The sequence below is a fragment of the Panicum hallii genome, chromosome 3 (genome assembly GCF_002211085.1).
Source record: "Panicum hallii strain FIL2 chromosome 3, PHallii_v3.1, whole genome shotgun sequence".
NCBI classification, from domain to species: Eukaryota; Viridiplantae; Streptophyta; class Magnoliopsida; order Poales; family Poaceae; genus Panicum; species Panicum hallii.
In genome coordinates this window covers 10,286,632-10,294,999 of record NC_038044.1, presented here as the reverse complement: position 1 = coordinate 10,294,999, position 8,368 = coordinate 10,286,632, and positions in this window count along the sequence as shown.

Sequence of the window (8,368 nt, the reverse complement as noted above, 5' to 3'; positions counted from 1 at the left end):
GGGTACCACAAACCTATGCTAGGGGTGTGCTTGAGATACCGAAGGATCCTATTCACAGCCGAAAGATGTGATTCCTTAGGGTTAGCTTGAAAACGGGCACACAAGCACACGCTAAACATTATATCGGGCCTAGATGCGGTAAGGTAAAGCAAAGACCCTATCATTGAACGATAGAGGGATTGATCAACAGGTTTACCGTCCACATCCAAGTCGAGATGCCCATTTGTAGCCATATGAGTCTTAATTGGCTTACATTCATCCATCTTGAACTTCTTCAGGATATCTCTAGTATATTTTTCTTGATAGATGAATGTCCCTTCCTTCATTTGTTTGACTTGAAAACCAAGGAAGAAAGTCAATTCACCAATCATGGACATCTCGAATTCCCTTCGACTTGAGAAAACCCTTTTGCTACAAGTCTTGCTTTGTTGCGTACCACCACCCCATGCTCATCTTGCTTGTTTCGAAAGACCCACTTTGTGCCGATGATGTTCTTATCTTTCGGAGGAGCTTCGAGGACCCATACTTCATTGCGGGTGAAATTGTTCAACTCTTCTTGCATGGCCATCACCCAATCCGAGTCCTCAAGTGCTTCCTCTATGCTAGTGGGTTCAATACAAGAAACAAACGAGTGATGTTCGCAAAATGAAGCATACTTAGAGCGAGTTCTTACTCCTTTGGAAGGACTACCAATGATTTGACCAATTGGATGATCCTTGGAGATGCGACCATGCTTCACTAGCGGTATTTGCGTGGATGCTTGTTGGGGTGGATCATGAGTGACTTGTGCTTGTGGTGGAACATTTTGCTCTTCTTGTTCTTGAACTTGGGGTGTTGGCGTTGACACATTTTCTTGGGGTAGTGGATCAACTTTATCTTGATCTTCATTCACTTGGGGTGCCGTGGAGGTGTTTGGCAAAGATGAGGAAGTTCCTCCCCCTTGATCATTGTCTTCATGCACCTCTTCCGGCTTGATATCCCCAATGGACATCTTCTTTAAGGCTTCTTCAATCTCTTCATCCCCTACATTTTCATAGCCAACAACCTGCTCTTGGGAGCCATTAGATTCATCAAACTCCACATCACATGTTTCTTCAACTAACCCGGAGGTTTGATTGAATATTCTATATGCTTTGGAGTTTGATGCATAACCAAGAAAGAAACCTTCATCACATCTACTTTCAAACTTACCGAGCCTTTTCTTCTTATAAATGAAGCATTTGCAACCAAAGACCCGAAAGTATGATATATTTGGTTTCTTCCCGGTGATGAGCTCATATGGAGTTTTCTTGAGGAGTCGGTGAGGATACACACGGTTGGATGCATGACACGCCGTGTTGATTGCTTCCGCCCAAAACTTCTCGGACGTGCCATAATCATCCAACATTGCTCTTGCTAGGGTGATGAGTGTCTTGTTCTTTCTTTCCACCACACCATTTTGTTGAGGCGTGTAGGTGGCGGAAAACTCATGTTTGACTCCTTCTTCATCGCACCATTCTTCAATTTTCATATTTTTGAACTCGGTGCCGTTGTTACTCCGGATCTTCACGATTGGGGAATTGTATTCCCTTTGAGCTTTTCTTGCAAATGACTTGAAGATTTCCGGAGTTTCACCCTTATCGCCTAGAAACATAACCCAAGTGTAACGTGAAAAATCATCAACGATTACTAGGCAATAGAGGTTACCACCAATGCTTTTGTATGAAGTTGGACCAAAGAGATCCATGTGTAGTAGCTCGAGCGGCTTGGAGGTAGACAACATCGTCTTGATAGGATGATGAGTTGCAACTTGCTTCCCGGCTTGACATGCTTTGCATAGCTTGTTCTTGTCAAAAGTGACGTCCTTTATGCCGGTGATCATCCCTCTCTTGTGGGCTTTCTTGAGGTTGCTCATGCCAATATGAGCAATTCTTCTATGCCAAAGCCACCCAAGAGACGACTTGGTGAAGAGGCAAGTCATGGTGCTTGTTTGCTTTGAAGAGAAATCCACCAAATAGATATTGCCATGCCTAAACCCCGTGAATACCAATGACTTGTCTTTTTCATGAGTCACTACAACACCATTCTTGTCAAAGGCACACGTTAGTCCAAGATCACACAATTGTGCAATAGAAATGAGGTTAAAACTAAGTGCTTCTACAAACAAAACATTTGAAATGGATAAATCTTTTGAAATTGCAATTCTACCCAAACCTAAGACTTTCCCCTTTGAGTTATCACCATAGGTGACATGTTCATGATCGCCGGGGTCTTCAAGTGAGGTGAACATGCTATCATTGCCGGTCATATGTTGAGAGCAACCGCTATCAAGTACCCAATGTTTTCCACCGGCTTTGTAGTTCACCTACACACATGAGAATTTATTTTTGAGTTTTCGGAACCCAAACAAGCTTTGGGCCTTGCACATGTGTGACAAGAGCTTTTGGAACCCAAAGTTGCTTGGGGAGCTTCTTCTTCGACTCCTTAGCAATTTTGCCAATGAACTTGGCCTTCACCTTGCCCTTCACTTTACTCAAGAGAAAATGATTATTTTGGAACATTGATGAGCAATTCTTGGGTAATTTAGGAAGAGGACATGATGGTAAAGTGCACTCCCTAGTCTGGTGCCCGGTGACTTGGCAATGTTGGCAATATGAGCCAACTTCCTTGATGAAGCTTGTCTTGATCTCCGGAGAAGGAGTTGTGGCCATGTTTGGCTCCGGAAAAGAACCAAGACCTCTCTTACCATAGTCACGGGCATTGTTAAAGAGAATCTCCTTGTGGATGTATTCTCCCCTTGAGAGTTTCTCCACACTACTCTTGAGGCTTGCCACTTGATCCATCAATTCCTTTTCCCTAGAAGAGGCAAGCTTGGGCACAACATTAGTGGCATATGCATCAATGAGTAGGTCATCACATGAAGTAGAAGCATTGACCTTTTCATGAACAACTTTCTCAAGACTTGGGTCAATTACTTCATAAGCAAATTCAAGTTCTTGATACTTGTGAGCCAACTCCCTATGCTCTTGTTTGAGTTTTTTGTGGCTCTCTTCAACTTGCTTAGCAAGTACAAGTGACTCATTGTGCCGTTTGAGCAAGTCATTGTACTTACTAAGTAAGTCGGAGTGGGCAAGCTCTAACTTGGCATGAGTGCTCTCAAGAGTTTTGACTTTGCCCTTTTCCCTCTTGATGACGGATGTATACTCATTGATGAGGTTAGTAAATTCATTAGAATCAAGCTCTTCATCACTATCATCTTCACTATCTACCTCACATACCTTGGTGTTACCTTTTGCCATGAGGCACATAGGAGGCGGAGGTAGAGAAGATTCTTCATTGGTGAGGGCGATGGTGACAATGTCTTCTTCATCACTTGAGTCTTCACTTGATGAGACATCGGTCACCCACTCTTGTTTCTCCACCAAGAAACTTTTCTTGGTATGCCCTTTCTTCTTTGGGAAGAGCTTGGTCTTCTTGTCATGGGTCTTCTTCTTCCCAAATCTCTTGTTTTTGTTCTTCCTCTCCTCTTCTTCATCATCGCTTGAATCATGGCGATGCTTACTCTTGTTGTCCTTGCTTCTTTTGTCCGGCTTGGAGCAATTTGGACGAATGTGTCCTTTTTCGCCACAATTGTAGCAAATCTTGTTCTTGACATCCATTGGCCGGAACATTCCCTTCTTGGAGTCAAAGTTGAAGCCCTTCTTATTGATCTTCTCATTCAAGCGTGTGAACTTTCTCATCATGAGAGCAAGCTCTCCATCATCTTCAACATCGGATGAGCTCTCATGATGATCATCTTCTTCATTGTTTGAGCTTGAGTCTTGTTTGACCATCTTGAGCTTGCGGGATTTGTTTGTCTTGGTCTTTAGTGCAATTGACTTGCTTGATGTTGGCTCTTCGGTCATACCAAGAATGCTCATTTCATGAGCGCGAATTTCCCCCACAAGTTCTCCTACTTCCATTGTGGCGAGATCCTCTTTTTGAAGCATAGCATTGATAATGTTATACTTGGGCTTCGGGAGGAGCATGAGGATCTTGCGGTTGATGGATGCACTGTCAATTTTGGATATTTCAAGTGCATTAATGTCCTTGACAATGACATTCAAGCGAGAATACATATCATTGCAATTTTCATGAGCTAGCATTTTGAAGGAATCATACTTAGCTCTAAACAAGTGATATTTTTGTTCACGAACTTTGGTGGAACCTTCATGAATCTCAATGAGCTCCTTCCAAATATCACTTGCTAGGTCCATGCCATTAACTCTAGCAAAGACCTCCTCACTAATAGCTTCGAAAATTGCATTTCTAGCTCTAGCATTCCATTTTAATTGGTCGGGGGTGGGATCTCCGGTGAACCCGACTTTAGTTGCCAACCACACTTCGGGGGCAATCGCATCAAGGTATGCGGCCATGCGAACTTTCCAATAGGCAAAGTTCTTGCCCTCGAAGTGAGGCGGCGAACCACCCATCTTGGCCATAGCTCTAGGCGGTGAAGCCTAAGGATCCAAATGAGCAACGAGGCTCTGATACCAATTGAAAGGATCGATGGACCAAGAGGGGGGGGTGAATTGGGCCTTTTTCAATTTCTAAAACAAGATAAAACAACCTTAACCTATGCAAGAACTAGAAAGGCCCCAATTCACCAACCGGATAACTAAACAACCTACACAAGCTAGTTAAGATGAAAAGAGATAAAGCCTAGCAAGGTAGAGCTAACTAGTGATTTCTAAATCAAGCACATGAATGAATTGCATGAAAGATAATGCTTGAAAAAGTAAAGTGGACAAGGGACAACCGGATTTTTTCCCGTGGTATCGATGTGTTGGCACACACCCCTAATCCACGTTGTGACACTCACAAAGAGTATTGTCACCTCCCAAGTCACCAAGACGAGGGCGCTCACTAAGAGTCTCCGTTCACCATCCCGGTGTGGTGGAGATCAAGCCACGTACAAATCTCTTCTCCGGGCTTCCACAATCCTTGGCAAGCTCCGCGAGAATCACCTCGATCACCAAGATCGCCTAGGTGATGCCAATCACCAAGAGTAACAAGCTAAGGCCTTCACTTGAGCAAGAACCAATCACCAAGAATGGATGCACACAAGCTTCTCTCTACTCAAATCCTTAATCTTGCTTCTTGAATGATTGAATGAACAAGTGTATGAAATGTTGAAGCTCAAGGTGGCTCTTGACTATAGTATGTGTGTTTGGATGTTGCCTGGTGTCAAGAGTAGTAGAATGACCCATTGGAGGGGTATATATAGGCAGCTCACACGAATAGAGCCGTTGGAGAAAAAGCTGCCAGAAAAACTGCGTAGCGCCGGTTAATCCGACGTCCCTCCAATAGTCATCGTCGGTTTAACCGGTGAATGTAAACTCCCCTTTTGAAAACTAGCCGTTACTGTTTGGGAAGATTAACCGTCGTTGCATCGGTTTAACCGGTGAAAGTAATCATCCATTGAACAACTGAAAAACCAAGTCACTGGACAACTGCACCGACGTCAAATTTCAAATAGTGTCGGTTTAACCGGTGAGTGTAGTTGTCCACTGATCAACTGAAAACCAAGTCTCTGGACAACTGCACCGACGTCCAATTTCAAATAACGTCGGTTTAACCGGTGTATTGACTTGTTCAGATCTGCTGACCTCGTTTAACCGACGTATAGAAAACTTGAGGCGTCGGTTAAACCGGTGTTAAGGATTTTTCTGATTTTGCCTTTTCTGACTTGCGTCTTGAATGAAATCCAAATATTCTTGAGATATAAGTTGAGAACCACGTATTTGAGCTTCTAGAAATCTGAGTGACCATTGTGTGCATCCATTTTCAAATGACCATGTCCATGCTCAAGTTACTAAGCCTAAACCCCTCTTAATAGTGCGATCACTACAAAACTATAAAACCTATGCTAACCTAAGTGTCCTTCTCAACCTTATGACACTTAGGACTAGAAAGATCCTTAGTCTTGACATATTATTGAGTTGAATGCCGAGATCGCCTTTTTGAATAATGAAAATTAGGGGCCTCTTTTGACATATAACCAAATGAGCGATAATGATCTATAAAGCTGCACAAACTCATTAGTCACAATAATGGTTGTCATTAATCACCGAAACATACCTTGAGGGCCTAGATGCTTACAACGTCCATTGGCCGGAACATTCCCTTTTTGGAATCAAAGTTGAAACCCTTCTTATTGATCTTCTCATTCAAGCGTGTGAACTTTCTCATCATGAGAGCAAGTTCTCCATCATCTTCAACATCGGATGAGTTTTCATGACGATCATCTTCTTCATTGCTTGAGCTTGAATCTTGCTTGATCATCTTGAGCTTGCGGGATTTGTTTGTCTTGGTCTTTAGAGCAATTGATTTGCTTGAAGTTGGCTCTTCGGACGTACCAAGAATGCTCATTTCATGAGCGCGAATTTCCCCCACAAGTTCTCCTACTTCCATTGTGTCAAGATCCTCCTTTTGAAGCATAGCATTGATGATATTATACTTGGGCTTCGGAAGGAGCATGAGGATCTTGCGATTGATAGATGCACTGTCAATTTTGGATATTTCAAGTGCATTAATGTCCTTGACAATGACATTCAAGCGAGAATACATATCATTGCAATTTTCATGAGCTAGCATTTTAAAGGAATCATACTTAGCTCTAAACAAGTGATATTTTTGCTCACGAACTTTGGTGGAACCTTCATGAATTTCAATGAGCTCCTTCCAAATATCACTTGCTAGGTCCATGCCATTTACTCTAGCAAAGACCTCCTCACTAATAGCTTCGAAAATTGCATTTCTAGCTTTAGCATTCCATTTTAATTGTTCGGGGGTGGGAGTTCCGGTTGACCCGACTTTAGTTGCCGACAACACTTCGGGGGCAATCGCATCAAGGTATGCGGCCATGCGAACTTTCCAATAGGCAAAGTTTCTTGCCCTCAAAGTGAGGTGGCGAACCATCCATCTTGGCCATAGCTCTAGGCGGTGAAGCCTAATGATCCAAATGAGCAACGAGGCTCTGATACCAATTGAAAGGATCGATGGACCAAGAGGGGGGGGTGAATTGGGCCTTTTTCAATTTCTAAAACCAGGTAAGGCAACCTTAACCTATGCAAAGCTAGAAAGGCACCAATTCACCAACCGAGTAACTAAACTACCTACGCAAGCTAGGATAGATAAAAAGAGGTAAAGCCTTAGCAAGGTAGAGCTAACTAGTGATCCCTAAATCAAGCACATGAATGAATTGCATGAAAGATAATGCTTGAATAAGTAAAAAGGGACAAAAGACAACCAGATTTTTTCCCGTGGTATCGATGTGTTGGCACACACCCCTAATCCACGTTGTGACACTCACAAAGAGTATTGTCACCTCCCAAGTCACCAAGACGAGGGCGCTCACTAAAAGTCTCCGTTCACCATCCCGGTGTGGTGGAGATCAAGCCACGTACAATCTTCTTCTCCGGGCTCCCACAATTCTTGGCAAGCTCCGCGAGAATCACCTCGATCACCAAGATCGCCTAGGTGATGCCAATCACCAAGAGTAACAAGCTAAGGCCTTTCACTTGAGCAAGAACCGATCACCAAGAACGGATGCACACAAGTTTCTCTCTACTCAAGTCCTTAATCTTGCTTCTTAAATGATTGAATGAGCAAGTGTTTGAAATGATGAAGCTCAAAGTGGCTCTTGACTATAGTATGAGTGTTTGGATGTTGCCTGGTGTCAAGAGTGGTAGAATAACCCATTGGAGGGGTATATATAGGCAGCTCACACGAATAGAGCCGTTGGAGAAAAAGCTGCCAGAAAACTGCGTAGCGCCGGTTAATCCGACGTCGCTCCAATAGTCATCGTCGGTTTAACCGGTGAATGTAAACTACCCCATCTAAAAACTAGCCGTTACAGCTTGGGCAGATTAACCGTCGTAGCATCGGTTTAACCGGTGAGTGTAGTCATCCATTGATCAACTGAAAAACCGAGTCTCTGGACAACTGCACCGACGTCCAATTTCAAATATCGTCGGTTTAACCGGTGTATTGACTTGTCCAGACTCTGGTGACCTCGTTTAACCGACGTATAGAACACTTGAGGCGTCGGTTAAACCGGTGTTAAGGATTTTCCTGATTTTGCCTTTTCTGACTTGAGTCTTGAATGTAATCCAAATATTCTTGAGATATAAGTTGAGAACCACTTATTTGAGCTTCTAGAAACCTGAGTGACCATTGTGTGCATCCATTTTCAAATGACCATGTCCATGCTCAAGTTACTAAGCCTAAACCCCTCTTAATAGTGCGATCACTACAAAACTATAAAACCTATACTAACCTAAGTGTCCTTCTCAACCTTATGACACTTAGTACTAGAAAGATCCTTAGTCTTGACATATTATTGAGT